The sequence below is a fragment of the Gracilinanus agilis genome, chromosome 5, assembly GCF_016433145.1.
Source record: "Gracilinanus agilis isolate LMUSP501 chromosome 5, AgileGrace, whole genome shotgun sequence".
NCBI classification, from domain to species: Eukaryota; Metazoa; Chordata; class Mammalia; order Didelphimorphia; family Didelphidae; genus Gracilinanus; species Gracilinanus agilis.
In genome coordinates, this window is record NC_058134.1 from 136320294 (window position 1) to 136336540 (window position 16247).

Here is a 16247-nt window from a genome sequence, read left to right on the forward strand (position 1 = left end):
GACGTCCGGAAGTTACAGTGGCTGCTACTCTGGTAAAAGCAAGAGCTTAGGGAACCGGTTAAAATGAAACAGAGAGAAGGAAGAGCCGCCTGGAGGAACCTAGGAGTGGAGGTGAGGATCCCAAGGAGGCAAAGAGGTTTAATGAAGACTTTGTTTTGTCCACAACAAAAGTTAGCCTCAGGTTTGCCACTTCAGTGGCTGCACCTACTAAAAAAGCATGAGCTCAAAGAAGGGAATAAGAACTTGTAAGCGAAGAGGGTTTGATGAAGGGACCCCTAGGAGAACCCTAGTTCATCATCCTTCCCCATCCCCAAACATGAGTCTGTGTGTGTCCCCTAAAGCTATTCTCTGAGCGCCTGGGACAACAGAGTCAGCCTCCTCCTCCTGGAAATTTGATTGCAGCCCCTCTTAGGGCTTAACCAGCCCTAGCAATCTAGAGGTTTGGGACCAGCTCGCCAAGTAGCTCTCAAACCCCGCTGTTTTGCATTACTTTACCATTGGGCTCGAGCACCTTGACCAAAGCCTCTGATAAACCTAGGCGTAGTTCGATCCCTTTGCCAGTGCTGCCAGGGCTGCCATTGTCTCCAATATTAAATTGGTCTTAACTGCTGGGCCCTCACGGCCTAAGTGTTTGGCCTCTAGAGTGGAGATGAGGGTCTGGAGGAGGCTCAGAGAGGCGCGCACCCTCGAGTCTTTCCGCCTTTTCTACATAAAATTTAAATACTCTACAGACATTTCTGTATTATATGTAGAATATTAAGAATTTTTTTTTATTTCTAGAGAAAAAAAAAAAACCCAGCCTCAGGCTTGCTCCTCCACCAACCGGAGCAGGGATAATGTGAACAGATGGAGCATCCTTCTCTGAAGGATATAACCTCAGTAAAAAGGATCTGGGAAAGTTCCACAGAGCAGCTTCTATGGGAGATGTGGCAAATGTGCAGGGGTTACTTCTGCTGAATAAGCTAGAGCTCAAATAACAATACAATGAACCAGTAAGAGAAGGGAGTGGGGTCAGAGCCCCCTGGAGGAACATAAGCCTACCCCTTCCTCTTTCATTCCACGTGGGTCCCCTAATCCTGGGAAAGCTCTTTGAGCACTTGGAACAGCACAGGACTTCAGGTCTAGCTCAGGGTCAGGCCTTGCCTCCTGGACTTTGGATAGCAAGTGGCCAAAACTGGTGTATCCTCTCACCCTCCTGCCTGTCCTTTTTTTTTTTTTTTTTTTTTTTTTTTTTTTTTTTTTTTTTTTTTTGCTTTTCAAATAATTGCTTTATGAAAAACAAAAACTGCAATTCGGATCAAATATACATTTTTTCACAAAACTAGAACTGATTGGCAGAGGTACCTTTCCAACACAAGCCCAGCCGGCAGTCACACACTCCATCTGCTGCTGTCCCAAAGGTGCAGAGAAGCCAGGATTCCCTCTCAAATCCCTCACCTCAATCCCTCTGGCTTTGCCTTTCCCCCTCATTTGGTAATGGGATGCTCCAACTTTCTCTCTCCCTGATCAATGGTTTGCTCGAATTCTTTTCTTCTCTGTAAACACTGATAAAGAGGAGGGATTTTGAACTCTGGAGGAGGACCTCTGTGAAATTGGAGTAGCCCCAGAGAACCTCAGTCTGAAAGGCTCCCTGGAAACCCTAGATGCAGGGGGACATTTGGTATGAGTGCCTTTCCCCATAAACTTCAGAGCATTCACCTGTGAGGTCTGATCAGGAAAGTACTACAAATGCCTGGAAGCCCTAGCAAAGATCTGGACTTTGTCTCTTCTGGGGTGCCAAATTAGACATCTCTGCCATCAGATGGCATTCAGATTTAGCACAAGAGAAAGTCAATGCACTCCCGCAAGTTTATTCCCCATGACTGGCTGACTACAGTTAGCTTGGGAAGAAGACTAGGGTGGCCACTGAATCCTGACCCACCAATAATCCCACCGGCTAGGGGGAACTTTTCTTTGCTCCAGCTTCTCTACTAGGCCAGCTACTATCCAAGGCCTCTTATCTCTAACAACCACTGCTTGTCCATTTTTAATGAATAGGAAGCGCTTTACTTTTAGCCAGGGCCCAACTTACTCTTTCTCCATGGAGAAAGCATGGAAGCAAAAATTATTATATGCTGCCCCATATATGAAGTGTAACAATGTTGTGTGGGATAAAATAAAATGAACAGGACTTCCACACTTACTAAAAACTGGATTTGAAGGAACATCAGCCCCTATCAAGTCCAGTTCATACCTGAAACGAATCCCATTATAAAATAATATAAAATAACCCAACAAGTGTTTAGCTTCTGAAGACTTCCAGGAAGGAGTCTATCCATATATCAAATCTAAGCCTAACTGAATGGTTAAATGGTTTAAATGGTGTTTAAATTGGGGTTTAATGGTTAAATGGTTTAAATGGTGTTATCCAGAACTGACTATGGTATGCCAGTCTGCTTAGAGCAAAGGACAGGATTACCATCTCCTTATTCCTGGAAGCTATCCCTCTGGTGCAGCCCAATTCACATTAAATTTTTGGCTGCAGCAACATAATAAGGATATTGATTAATATCTTGAGGTCTTTTTGAGACAACCTGCTATCTAACCAGTGCTACCCTATCTTGTGTTTGTGAAGTTCTAAGCTCTTCTGAGGCAGAGCCCTTTTTTCTTCATCTCCTTCAGGTTCCACTACTGTTCCCTAAACAGAATTCATTCAATAGACAGTGAAAGAATGCCAGATAAAATATAGTGTCTCTGAAAAGGCAGTTCCTGCACTTGTATTACATGGCATGTTAGTAAAAGCAGCAAGAGGACACACAGGACATCCAGGCTCTATTCCTGAGTATTAACCAACTTGTTAAGTTTGGGTCAAGTTTGCTCTAGTCCATTGATTTTTTCAACTGTAAAGTGAGCAGATCATGTAGAAGAAATGAAAACAAGTAGGAAAGAGGCTATGAGGCAGTGATGGACTCAGAGTCAGTGGAATCAAGTTCAACCATTTATAGCTTGTGACCTTGGGCAAGTCATTTAACCTCAATTTTCTTATTTTTTATCTTTAAAATGGAATGACTGAACCCAGATTTCCCTAAAGCCCCAGTTCTAAATCCATAAGCGCCAGTGATCACTTATATAACCCCATGAAAGCTTATGAAGACATCTCTTTCCCCTTCCATTGTGACATAACTAAAACAGATGTTTAGTAGTAAATATTGGAAATGCGGATGTGAGGATACTGAGGAAACAGAATATAATCTTTCTGTCCCAGGAGCCTGCCATTATGCCTTTTGCCTGAGCTGAGCTGGGGACTCACAGTCTCTGCATTTTGTCCTCCACATCTATGTGGTGCAAAGAGATTGAATCCAAGGAATTAGGAAAATTTCAGTTCAAATCTAACCAGGTATTTACTACCTGAAGTTCCAGAGTGAGCCAGTTTCTTATCCTTTTAATCATTTTTAGTTTCCTTGAAATCTTTACATTAAAGCCACTTTAGCTGCATCTTCTAACTAGTCTCTGTCAATGCAACTAAGATATTAACCATCAATAGTAGTCAGTCTGTATTGGTACAGTCTTCTCCAGCAAACACAAAATTGCAAGAAAAAAAAATCTGAAAATTCCTCATCTTAAAAAAAGAAACTCAAATGGTTTATCAGTTGAATATCCATAAATAGTAATTTTTTCTATCTTATATTTAAGTGAGTATTTATTAAGAACATACTATATAAAGTTGAAGCATCCAGATTGCTCAGTGGATAGAGTGCTGGGTCTAGTGTCAGAAAGAACTATCTGGTTTTAGATACTAGCTGTGTGACTTTGGACAAGTCACTTAAACCTCTCCTTGCCTAGGAAACAGCTAGTTAGCTCAGTGAGTAGAGAATTGGGTCTGGAGTCAAGAAGACCCAAGTTCAAACCTAGCTTCAAACACTTACTAGCTGTGTGATCCTGGGCAAGTCACTTAACCTTTGTTTGACTTAATCCCCTGGAGAGGCAAGTGGTAAACCCCTCTAGTATCTTTGCCTGGAAAGTTCCATGGACAAGACGGTCTGAAAGGTCACAAAGAGTTAGACACAACTGAATGACTGAACAACAATATATGAAAGTAGCTGAGCCTGGTAAGGAATATGAAAAAGTCAAGGACAAACTACATCTGCCCCCAAGGAGTTATCTATACATACTTCCTGCATTCCCCACTTTGAATCATTGATCTAAAGTTGGAAGGGATTTCAGAGGAATATTAGTTAGTCCAACCGCTTATTTTACAGATGAGGGAACTGCTAGCCTAAAGTAGTGTCAGAGGCAGCATTTGAACCCAAATTTTCTAACTCTTCAGCCAGGGTTCTTTTCACTGATGGAGAAGCATCATGTATGGTGTAGTGAATAAGATTTCTGAATGATAGTGTACTGACTACTTCTTGTCAGAAAGCTAGTGAAGTAGAGGAACAGAAAGATATGTGTGGTCAGGTTAGACCAATGGGTAATTTTGTTTGTATGGATTTGTTACAAAGGGAGGACTTTTATTTATTTATGAATTTGTTTGGGGGGACAGGATCAAGGGAGTAGTGAAAGTGATTTCAAAAAGGAGGAAAAGAAAAATAGTAAAAAGAGACTTTTAAAGATATTCATTGATTTTTTTTAAATCCACAACTCTGAAAACTCTAAGAACTATAATCAATACTATGAATCTCCCTTGATTCTAATGAATCAACGATAAGACATACCATCTGCCTCTTAACAGAAGCGGTAGCTTTAGGGGCAGAATGATGGATACAAGATATTCCAAAATACCTAGTGTAGGTTTAAACTTTAAATAACTTCAGGAGTATAAATGCTAAAAACCTTACAAAATAAACACTTAAAAGTTTTAATTATTTTAAAAATTAAAATATCAACATGCTTATTAAAATTAAAGATAATCTTTGTAAAATATTTTACAAACTTTCTTTAGCTGCAGCTGAGTGACTAAAAGGATTGAATATGAAAACATAGCCTTATGTAACCACAAAAGGAAAAAAATGTAAGGGAAATAGATTGGGTCGCAGAAAAGGCTAAGGAAGAGGACTTCCTCTACTGATTGATCTATCCATTTTGAGAAAGTGTCATCCAATAATTGTTGCATTAGAAATACATATTGACAAGGTGCCCAGCCCTTATTAAATATGTGTAAAACTTTAAATAAACTTTGAAATTGTTTTTGTAAGTTTGTAGCATTCATATGTGAAATTATTAAAACTTTAAAATGGTATTAAGACTTTGGGGGCATCCTGAATTTTAGTATACATTCAATGATTTTTTTTTGTTTTCCTATGCCTGTTTATTATAAGAAAATTCTCTCTCTTTTCTTTTTTCCCTTCTCTCTCTCTCTCTCTCTATTTCTCTCTCTCTCTGTCTCTCTCTCTCTCTCTGTCTCTCTCTCTCTCTCTCTCTCTCTCTCTCTCAGTAGACATGGAAGAGAGAGAAAATAGAATCTGTTGATTAAGAATGAAGTGACAGATATTTTGCAAACACTTTTAGGTGAGGTCACCATATTGTTATTTTTGCTTACTTATTTTCCTTTATTACAAGGGGCCACTAAAAAACTAGTAGTAATATGGAAATATAATGTAAAAATTAAACATATCAATAATACTCTAAAAAGTAATAACGAAGGTTGTGGTGGTCTGTTTGTTTAAGCTCATGTTGAACTCAATTTCCTATTTCATTGTTTTTTATTGCCTTTGCATTCACTATGAAGCCAATCATGCCAATTATCTTATTATTGTTAATTTGAGGAAAATGTGAGCCATACTTCCATTGAGCTGCAACTTCTTTCTGTTTCCTGCTTTAATTTGTAACAAGAGTGTCAATATGACCATACCTACAGTAATAGTATGTCATTTTTTTGGTCACTGGGCAGAGATTATAAATTAAGTTCTAATAGTGAAACTGATATTTATAGATAAGTTTTGAATTATGGGATTCTTAGTATCTCCTGCTCCTTGTCCCACTACTCTCCTGTGACCACTGTGGAATCACAGAATTAACTGGAATAATGGGATCTCAGAAATGGATGTAATTTCAGTGGCTCTCTCATCCAAATAGTTCTTGAACTGGAATCTTTTGGACTGCATCCCCAACAAGTGGTTGCTTAGCTTCCTACCTGAAGACCAACAGGATCTCCACACAGGCTACACAGAACTGAGGGCCAATTTTACTTTTCCTTCATGGGATTTTGTGGCCAAAGGCTTCATTACCTACTAACCAACTTACTGGCCCTGAGCCTCTCTGGAACTGGCCAGGCTTCTCTTTTTTTTTTTTTTTTTTAAACCCTTGTACTTCGGTGTATTGTCTCATAGGTGGAAGATTGGTAAGGGTGGGCAATGGGGGTCAAGTGACTTGCCCAGGGTCACACAGCTGGGAAGTGGCTGAGGCCGGGTTTGAACCTAGGACCTCCTGTCTCTAGGCCTGACTCTCACTCCACTGAGCTACCCAGCTGCCCCCCCCCCCAGGCTTCTCTTAAGAGAGCAGATAGAGTCAATCTCTGGGCTTGTGCTATTTTTCTTGTCTATAAGAAAGAATGTGCTGGATCTAGAACTTCATTGCCATAGAAGCAGCTATGGCTACTTTGAAGTGATGAAGAGGAGGAAGGTAGCACTGAAATAGCACCTTTGTTGGGAGTTTTTCATTATATTTTAAAAATCAGTTATAGCATCAAATTATAGCATTTAATTTCTACAGTATGGATATACCTTCATTAAGTTTCCTAGCTATATTTTCCCATCTTCTACTGTATCTGAACTAACATAATATTATTCAGAATAATGAAATGAAGAATAAATAATCTGGGATAATACCCAGAACTCAATAATCTTTTTAAAAAATGCTAACAGATCATAGATATTAGTTTAGTTTGACTACTAGTCATATACTGATTGAACAAAATAAGTACAATTATTAACAAATTAAAGAGTTTATCACAATCCTTTTTATATGAAGAAACCTTGAATTATGTTAACATAGTAATCATGTATTCCAAGCAAATGTTACTCTTTTTATTTTCATTTTTGCCAATATATTTTTCCCTTGAAAATAAAACCAACTTCTGACCCTGTAGTTTAAAACAATTCAAAATATAATACTTGACTTCATTAAGCTACCAACACTCATCACAAAATGAATATTTACAATGAGCAAAGTGGAAAACAAAATGCCTGGAAATGATTCAATATAATACAAAAATTCTTAGAATGGATTGTAAATACAGAATGAAAACAGTTCCTAAATTTTCTATTATAATTGAAATATTCCTTAATCCAGATAGGAACTCGGATTTCATTTGATTTTCTAAATCCATGCTTTCTGGTTATATAGATTTTAGTAATGAATCTAAGAGAAATTTTGCCTACCGCTTTAACTAATATAAAAAAAGGAGAGGTGCTATTTTTTCAATTTATATAACAATTTCATAGAAATGAGAAGAGGAATGAAATGGGACAGCACTCTATATTAATGAAAATTGCATAGTTACCTTTGCAGAAGACAGATGAAATAGTTAGGACAGTATAGACAGGAGGCAAATGTTGCTACATACATATAAAGCACCATACATATCCTTATATAAGATGTTCCTATTTAAATTTACACTCAAGAAAAATGATTTCTCACCAAATTTATAATAGTAAATGCACAAAAGAAGACCTAGCCAAGTAGTGCTCAAATGCCTGTTGTTGTTCCAATAACAATACTGGAAACTTCTTTTGTCCTCTCAGTAAACTTGAAGTTAAGAGAGAAGAGCTGTATTTATTTCTCAGGATTCTGTGTAAGATCTTACTTAAATACCATTTTTTTGATAGCTTCATTACTTGAACAGGTCTTAGATAATGAAAAACTTGAGATTGGATAAAACCTTTAACAAAAACATTTTAAGTGGTACATTAATATGAACCAAGAAAAGGAAAAAAGTCAATATGTTAAAAACAAATGTACTGTTCAGAATCCTTTACAAAAAGCTCTCTTCATATGTCTAACACATATGTAAGATATCTCTATGCCTCTCTTTCTCAATAACATATGTAGATATATATGTACACGTAGGTGATCAAGAGGAATCTAGTTTAAACTTGATGGAGTTGAAAGATCAGGATTTTGTTCTGGATTTGAAGTCATTACTAATATATGGTGTAACTTTGCCCATTTAAACTATGTTTAACATTTTGGTCATATCTTTCTGGGATATGGTATTTACTTTAGGTGCCCATTGATAACATCCTGGGGAATCCCAATGTCTCTGAACACTTTTAAAGGTCAAGTTCAAATTCTGAGAAACTTATGAAAAAGAATGCTCTCCACCGCCCAGAGAAATAACTGTTGGAGTAAGAAAGTAGATGGAAGCATATGCTTTATCACTCATTTATTTGGGTATTTGTCTTGGGGCTTTGTTTTCTAAGATTATTCTCTTACAAAAAAGAATAATACGGAAATATGTTTTGAGTGATAATACATGAATAACCCAGATTGAACTGCTTGCCAGCACCAGAAGTCATAAAGGAAGAAGGGAGAGAGGCAATCTGTATTATATAATTTTGGATAACCCATGTGGAAATTTGTAATTAAAATAATTTAAAATCTTTTTAAAAATAAAGGCCAAGTTCAAGGAGCTTGGCTCAGATCCACAGCAGCAAGTTCTCAACCAATTATCAGTATGGGATCAATAGGACACCAAGTAGTCAGGAAAAAGACATTTGTTACTTTTCAGATAATGAGCAATAACCCAAATATGGTGTCACCAGGCACATTCACATGTCTGGAGAGAGATCTTCAAAGTCAGAACAAGGTCTTGCTATTTAACCCAATTAGGTGTATAAAGCTTTTCCTATGGGTGATCTCTCTCTCTCCCCCTTTTTGTGTCTCATATGTGTATATGCATACACATATATGCACATAAGTATGTCTTCATGCATGTATGTATGTTAAGAGGCATTTGGTGTACAGATAGTGTTTTTAGAAACCAAGCCTTCCTGCCTTCAAATCTAGCAATAACATACTTTTCCCCATTGAAATATGCATTTAAATGTTTGTATTACATATTTAGAATCCTAGACTTTATTTTGGTTTATTAGAAAAAGATTAACCAAAGAAACTTGTAATAATTGTAATTTTCTTTCTTTGATATCATAAGTATAATGATAAGATTCCAATATGGAGTCACAGGCTAAGTGGTTCTGATGCCCATAAATAAGATGGTCAAAAACAGTCAAGGTTGTACTTATCTACTGTTCTTACCCAAGGTAACCTAGGCTCAGCAGCTAATGTTCACAACTTCTTACTGGAAAAAATTCCTGGCCATCTGCAGCAGTCTCAGTTCTTTCTTTTGCTACCTCAAATAGTCAACTCTGATCAATTCTCTCCTGATTTCTGGTTCCCCAAAAAAACTCCCTCTACTTCAGCCTCACTACATCCTAATATCCATAGGTGACCCCAAGAACTTCACCATTTGGATCTTTTGTTGGAATGCCTTCTCCTACATTTTGGCATGGATTACCTCTTCTCCACCAAGACCATTTTTAGGGTACCTGACTTCCCTACTTGAACCTCAACTTTGACATTTTCCTCCCTTGTGAGATGGGTGAGTTTCTTGCGTTGTTGGGGATGAACCTCTGTCTTGTCTATATATTGCCATAGAGATCTTTTGAATGGAAGCTTTGTTTCCCCCAGTCTGCTGTCCTACAGAATAATAAAGCTCATGTTTGTATCCATTTCTGGAGTACCAATTTCTTGTAAATAGCCAATCTTATATCTTCACTTTTACCCAAGTGAAAGGATTTGAACTTTGTGTGAGGCTCAAGGTTGTGGGGCTTGACATATGTTAAGACACAGGACACCTTGTACTACACTCCTTGTGAAGCACTTTCTATCATGTACCTAACAATTGGCTATTCTGGATCCTCTATCTCTGAGAGATGATGAAAAATCAGATCAAGGGATAAAAATCTAATCCATTTTTCCATCTTTCATGCTGTGGCGGCTGACTGTGGTCCTGGCTGCTGAGTGGGTAAGCGCACGATGTCAGATATGGATTACTTTTGTCGGGCCCTGATTCAAGGACCTGTTGTGATTTTATTTTTCCTTACATAGGATTTTTTTCATATAACATTTGGAATTTTTGTTTTATTTTTTTGATAATTTTATTTGGCAATGATTCATAGCCTCATACCTAAGCCATGTATCCCTGTGTGATTTCAATGTTTCTTTATATCCTCTCCATGGGGGATGTGTTTTTATTTTGTAATGAAAAGTTTAAATTATTTTAAAAAGCTATTTTAAGGGTAAGAAATTTGCTGCTTCCTGGAATCCTGAGATTGAACTCCTTGTGAAAGATGTCATGGAGATGCCCGCAGAGACCTCACAGTGCTCCAAGAGATCCTGAGCAAATTGGATATGCTAAATTGAACTTTGATGAGGTTAAATTCATTTGTTTCATTACATTCATTTGTTTTGTTGAAATGCATTTGTTTTATATGTACTTTGTTGTGCAAAAGGGGACTACTTCCTAATTGTTTTGTTCCTGTGTCCCTTTTGTTTCATTATCTCCAGATTGTTGTATTTTCCCTTACAAGAATGTATCTTTAGTCTGTTATGTTTATTATGACATACCGGGGAGACTGGTCTCCCAAAGTGTCACAATGGGGAATATGGGTTTTAAAGTGTTGTGGCCAGGGGAACTACATCCTTAGGGGTCCCTTCTACTACTTTCTAATATTAGATTTGTCTTGAATGGACCAGTCCCGTGCTGGGGGAGGTACCATACTCCCATTTCCTGGTGTGGGACTGGTCTTGAATTGGACCAATCCTGTGCTAGGGAGGGGTCACAACCCCTACTTTCTGGGCACAAGATTGGTCTACATAAGGACCAATCCCACCCCTAGGAGGAAACTTTGGATCTAACTAGATTCAAATTTTAGCAGAGTTAGTTAATTTCATCCAGGGGAGACTCTGGTTTTTCTTATTGCATTAAAGTTAGTCAGATAAAAGAAAGAACTTTTGTTACATTCAAAAACAGGATCCTGAGTAAGAACGTTAATTTTTAAGCATGCTTTCCACAGTCTATGTTCAATGTTGTCTGTCTTATTCATTTCTTGTTTCTCATTTATTCTTGTTGCAATCTTGTTCCTGCATTCTTAATTGGATGCTCACAAAATATACTCTAAAATCATCCATGGAGGGATATAATTAACTTTGCCTACTACACTTAATAGAGGACCAAGACAAAATATATGTTCAGCAATATTTCTTTTCCCTTCTCTCAAATGGGCCCCTGAGGAAAGGAAAGAGAAAAGATCAGAACAGAAAAGGAAGATATGAACCCACAATTAGATTTGATCTTCATTTAGATTTAATCTTAAAAATTGATATATGTAACTTTGGAGAATTGCTAATGATTTTGATATGTACTATGATACAGTATAATTTCACTCATTGTGATAATTTTGTATCAGTTAAATATGAAATTTTAGCTAAATTTAATTCTGCACAAAATTTATAGTTAGAGAATTGTTTATTCTCATTAGGACTTATAATGAATATTGGTTTCAGGAAATTTGAGAATTGTTTGAATGTAATTAATAGCCAGCCTGACCCAGAGAGGGAATTTTTACTTTACAGAGGCAAAAACTGTACTAGCTACTTAGTAAAATAAGATCTATAAGTGCAAGATCCATTTAGGAAAAAGTTATAATTTAATGTGGAGATTTAAATTTGGATTTTCAAATATGATGTTATTTTAATACATGTACTGTCAAAACTAGCAACAAGTGATCATGTAATGACATTGAGATACAAGAAGTTTTAAATTTGTTAATCTGTGAATATGAATTACCATAGATATTAAGAATTTGGTATGTTGCAAAAAACAAAATTTCTAAATAGTGTTGTATTTGATAGGATATATGAATTGTTTTTAAAGTAGGTGCAATGAATAAGAAGGAATTCACGGTTAAGAAATTAACATATTCAAATATAATTTGTTAGAATGTAATCATGTGTGAACACAAAGTATGTATGTATGAATTTGTACTGTGAAGAAAATTAATTTTTTCACCTGAATTGGTTAAGGATATATATATATATATAATCATCACATACAAACTGGGCACATGTATAATGTAATTGACAAGGAAATTTTGACCAGTCCAGAAATCAAATAGGATGTGGTATAAGGGCATCAATTATAGGCAATTAAGCATAGTTACCTCTCTTCTACTGTTAATAAGGGTAAAAGAGGAGAAGCCAGATGAGGTAGGAATAATGGAGATGAAGACAATAAGTGAAAATTCTAGGGCAAGATAGATTCAACAAACAGTAGATCAGAATAATATTGGAAAAATTCAATCAACTAAGTTTTTTTGCATAATGATGGTGACAAAACAATTAGAAGTGAGAGGATGTTGCATTGGAATATGAAGGAAACATTGCTAAAGGACTTTAATCAATGTTAATTTGAATGTTGTGGAGTTTTAATTAATATCCATTGAGAAAAATTTATTATCAAAGTTTTAAAAACATGAAAATTTTATAAGTATAATAATCCAGGTTGTTAAAAGGAATAGAAAGACAAGATTGTCAGTAATAAAAAGATATTTTTTACTCATTTCCCAAGCAATGTACATTTACTGGAAGATGAAGCCATGTTAAATTACAAGCAAGACAGCTTTGAGATAATATTGCGGAGGATTTGGAACTTCTTACAAATTTATTAACCCTTTCCCCATACACAGGAAGGATAAAAAGTACCTACAATTATTTTACATTGATATTCAGGGACTAAAATAACAAGACAGTAAATAAGAATGATTACAAGATGAATACAATGAATACAACCATTGTATGATTTTAGTGAGACATTTAAGCAGGCAAATGTAACCAGCCCTGACAAAGCAAATGGCTTGTTTGAGCTATGGAATTGTGATACAAACATTCCAAGTCTCAAATGATATGAGTTGAGTGATATGTAATTGATAAGTTACCTTACATGAACTTTAGAGAAATAACTTAAGCGCCCCTGAGATGTTCATTGGCAGCTTGATTAAATTTTGATTCAGTATAAAGATATATTACATCTAAAGCCAAAGAGTAAGCAGGAATTTTAAAAAGGGTATATATGTGAAGAAGGAAATTTTAAACAAACAAAAAGCAATAGAATAGATGGGAACAATTGCTTTGAAAATTCAAGGTTTTGTCTTTTCAAAATGTACAATTTTTTTCCTCAGAAGTTTATGATTTCATTTGGAAGTATATCTAGACACTGCAACCTTAAATACTGGGTAAAATCACTGGGTAAAAATATGAGCTTTCCTGGAGATCTGGAGGAAGAAGTTTTTTTTTTTTAATAGAAGTTAAAACTGCTCTAGAACTGTAGCCCATGCAAAATAATCTGTGAAACTACAAGTCCTAATTCAATATAATTGTCTCAACTAGAGTTTTCACCTAGTGGACTCTATTAGTGAAACTGTAGATACCAAACTATAAATTTGGATATAACCATGCTTCCCTTATAGATACAACAGCTAATATGTTGCAGTTAAGTCAGTAAGCAATAATGAAAGAAACAATGCCTTCTTTTCAATGATTTTTGGACAGTGGCAATTGGATTAACTACTTAGATACTAATATGAATATATCAGAAATGAAAGATACTTGGTTAAGATGTTTAGCATAAATTTTATGGAAGAACATCTGGGATGTATCAATACTAACATGTCAGATTTTCATGTAAATGCTCTTGTGTAATCATAACACCTTCATGTTATAAATTAATGATTATGTTATTAAAAGGTAATTATACTAACCCATATGAGAATTGGAAAAGTAGAAGGAAAAGTTAAAAAAAAACCTTTTAGTATGTTTCAAATGAAATTGTTTGCTACCCTGCTAGGTGAGAATTGACAGAAAACAAATTTGATGACTTATCCACTGATGAATTGTTTGAGCAGAAACTTGGAGATTAGAGCATTCTCCCTCCCCCACTTCCCATTTTTCCATGCCCAGCTCTCCCTCCCCTTCTCACAGTCTCACTAGCTAAGGAGATAAAATTAGCTGAAGCATCTCCTGACCACAAATCAATCTCATTATTTACTGGAAAAAGGATTCCACTATGTAGGCTAAGAACCTAAGTGGGATGCATTCATTGGAAGCCCCAAGAAGGCAAGGACAGTTGATGGTTGAAGCAGAGCTCACTCTGGGTTTTGGGGGAGCTGGGAAGAAGGATGGTGGTGTAAACCAGATACTCCTCAGCCTAACTAAACCTCAGACCAGAAGAGTCTAGTGTTTTCAACCCTGTAGCCATTTGTGGTATTCTGTCCTCACTGTACCTGATTACTGCTGCTGATAAAAGATCTCAAAGGGCAGTTAGTTAAATCAGATCACCAATCTCTGAAGACCTTCAACAAACATAATCAATAATCCATTTAGAGTTTATTCAGTTACTTTATTTAGCTAAGAATAGTAGCTTTAGTGTAGGAAGGGAAAAAAGATCTTGGGGGAGGGGGGATGAGTGGGGGAAGGTTCATTCCTGTCTGGGTGAAGCCAGCCACTTCTCACAACTGATTATCAGAAGAGATTTCCTAATCCCTCTCTCCTTCAAACTTCCATTTCCCTTGATCCCTCTAGTTATTAAAAGTAATTATACAATAAAGCCAGATAGCATTTGAATCCTTTAGCTAAGAAAACCATAGCCAATTGACTCACCTTGAGAGATCCTTCATTATCCTGTTGAACTGACAATTGGGATTTTGAGGAGACAGCTGAGAGGGGTGCATTCAAATTATATCAATTATTCTTGGCTGTGGGCTTCATATTTTATCTAGAAACATCTTTTTCTGTGGAGATATACTTTCCTCACAACCATTCTGTAGCAATCAGGTATACATTGTGATATTATTTTAAGAGTGCTCAAAAACTTAACTCTTATACTGCTAATGATTGATCTCTGTAATCTCAAGTCAAATTGAACATTGACTGTGCCAAATCCCTAGCCCTTCCCTAAGGCTACACCCCAGAAGACAGGTCAGTTATCTCAGTCTACTTACTTTACCTTCAATGATCAATTAATATAGGTATCAAACATCAGTAGATGCCTTAGACCATATTGGATCCAGATCTTAGCTCTACCTATTGTTTTAGGTTCTGGCAGTTTGCATTTTATGATGATTACCTCATAATGTTAATGTATCAAACCACTGGGCTCTCCCCTTCCCCCCATACTGTTGTAACCCCAATAAAGGTGACAAGAAATCAGTTGGCAATGAAGCTCTTGACCACCAGAGCTTACTCGCTGCCTGTCTACTTTATGCCAAAACTTTCTGTGTCTGTGTGTCTTTATTCTCGCCTTATGTTCTCTTTCCATAAGTCCTTAAGCTGTAACCCATTTTCACTCTGTCCTTGGTTCCCCTTTCTGAGTGTCCAACCCACTAGGAATGTTCCTGGAGTCAGTGGACGGCTTCACATTCCAACTTGTGGAGGGAGTTTTACTCAGTCCTCATAAGGAAGCCTCTGGCCTACCTTCTTCAAGTGATTTCAACAGATTCTGTGTTAACTGAGGGAGGAATTCCAACTGCTTTTCCACTCATCCCCCTCTCAAGGCTTGGTGCCTTGTAGCCTACAGCCTGCTCTGCTTCTTACAGCTATTGACTTTTATGTATGGGAATCCACATAATCTTGAAAACAGAATTCATATGATTTTAAACATGTGACTCTATAGTATTGAAGTTATTTTTTAGAGAGCAAACCTCTCTCATCACTCCCCTCTGGGGGGGGGGCAAGCTAAGGAACCCTGTGTATTCTCAGAGAGCACTGAACACATTGTAATAAGTAAGATTATACTAATTTTAAATAGAATTTAAGAAAGGATATGACAGCTTTTTAACCACCATAGTGTCATGAATATAAATAAATTCTCTATGCAGCAAAGTTCATAAAGTGAGCACAAATTTCTTATATTCATGTGGTAAAAATTTTAGACAGTGTTAAGATCATTGAGGGACTTGATTATAACAATGTAATTGATAAGAAAAAGCAGAAAGCCCCAGATGACAAAGGAGCTTTAAATCTTACTTAGGAATAAATAGGAAATCAGATAACACAACTAAACTTCCTGTAGAATACCCTCAACCAATCACAGTGTATTTCTTCAGGAAGACTAGCCTCCTGGCACCAATTGGTGTTTCAAATAATGATAACTAAATCAATAATATCAGAATTACAATGATAATTCAATAACACATCTGACTAATGATATTACT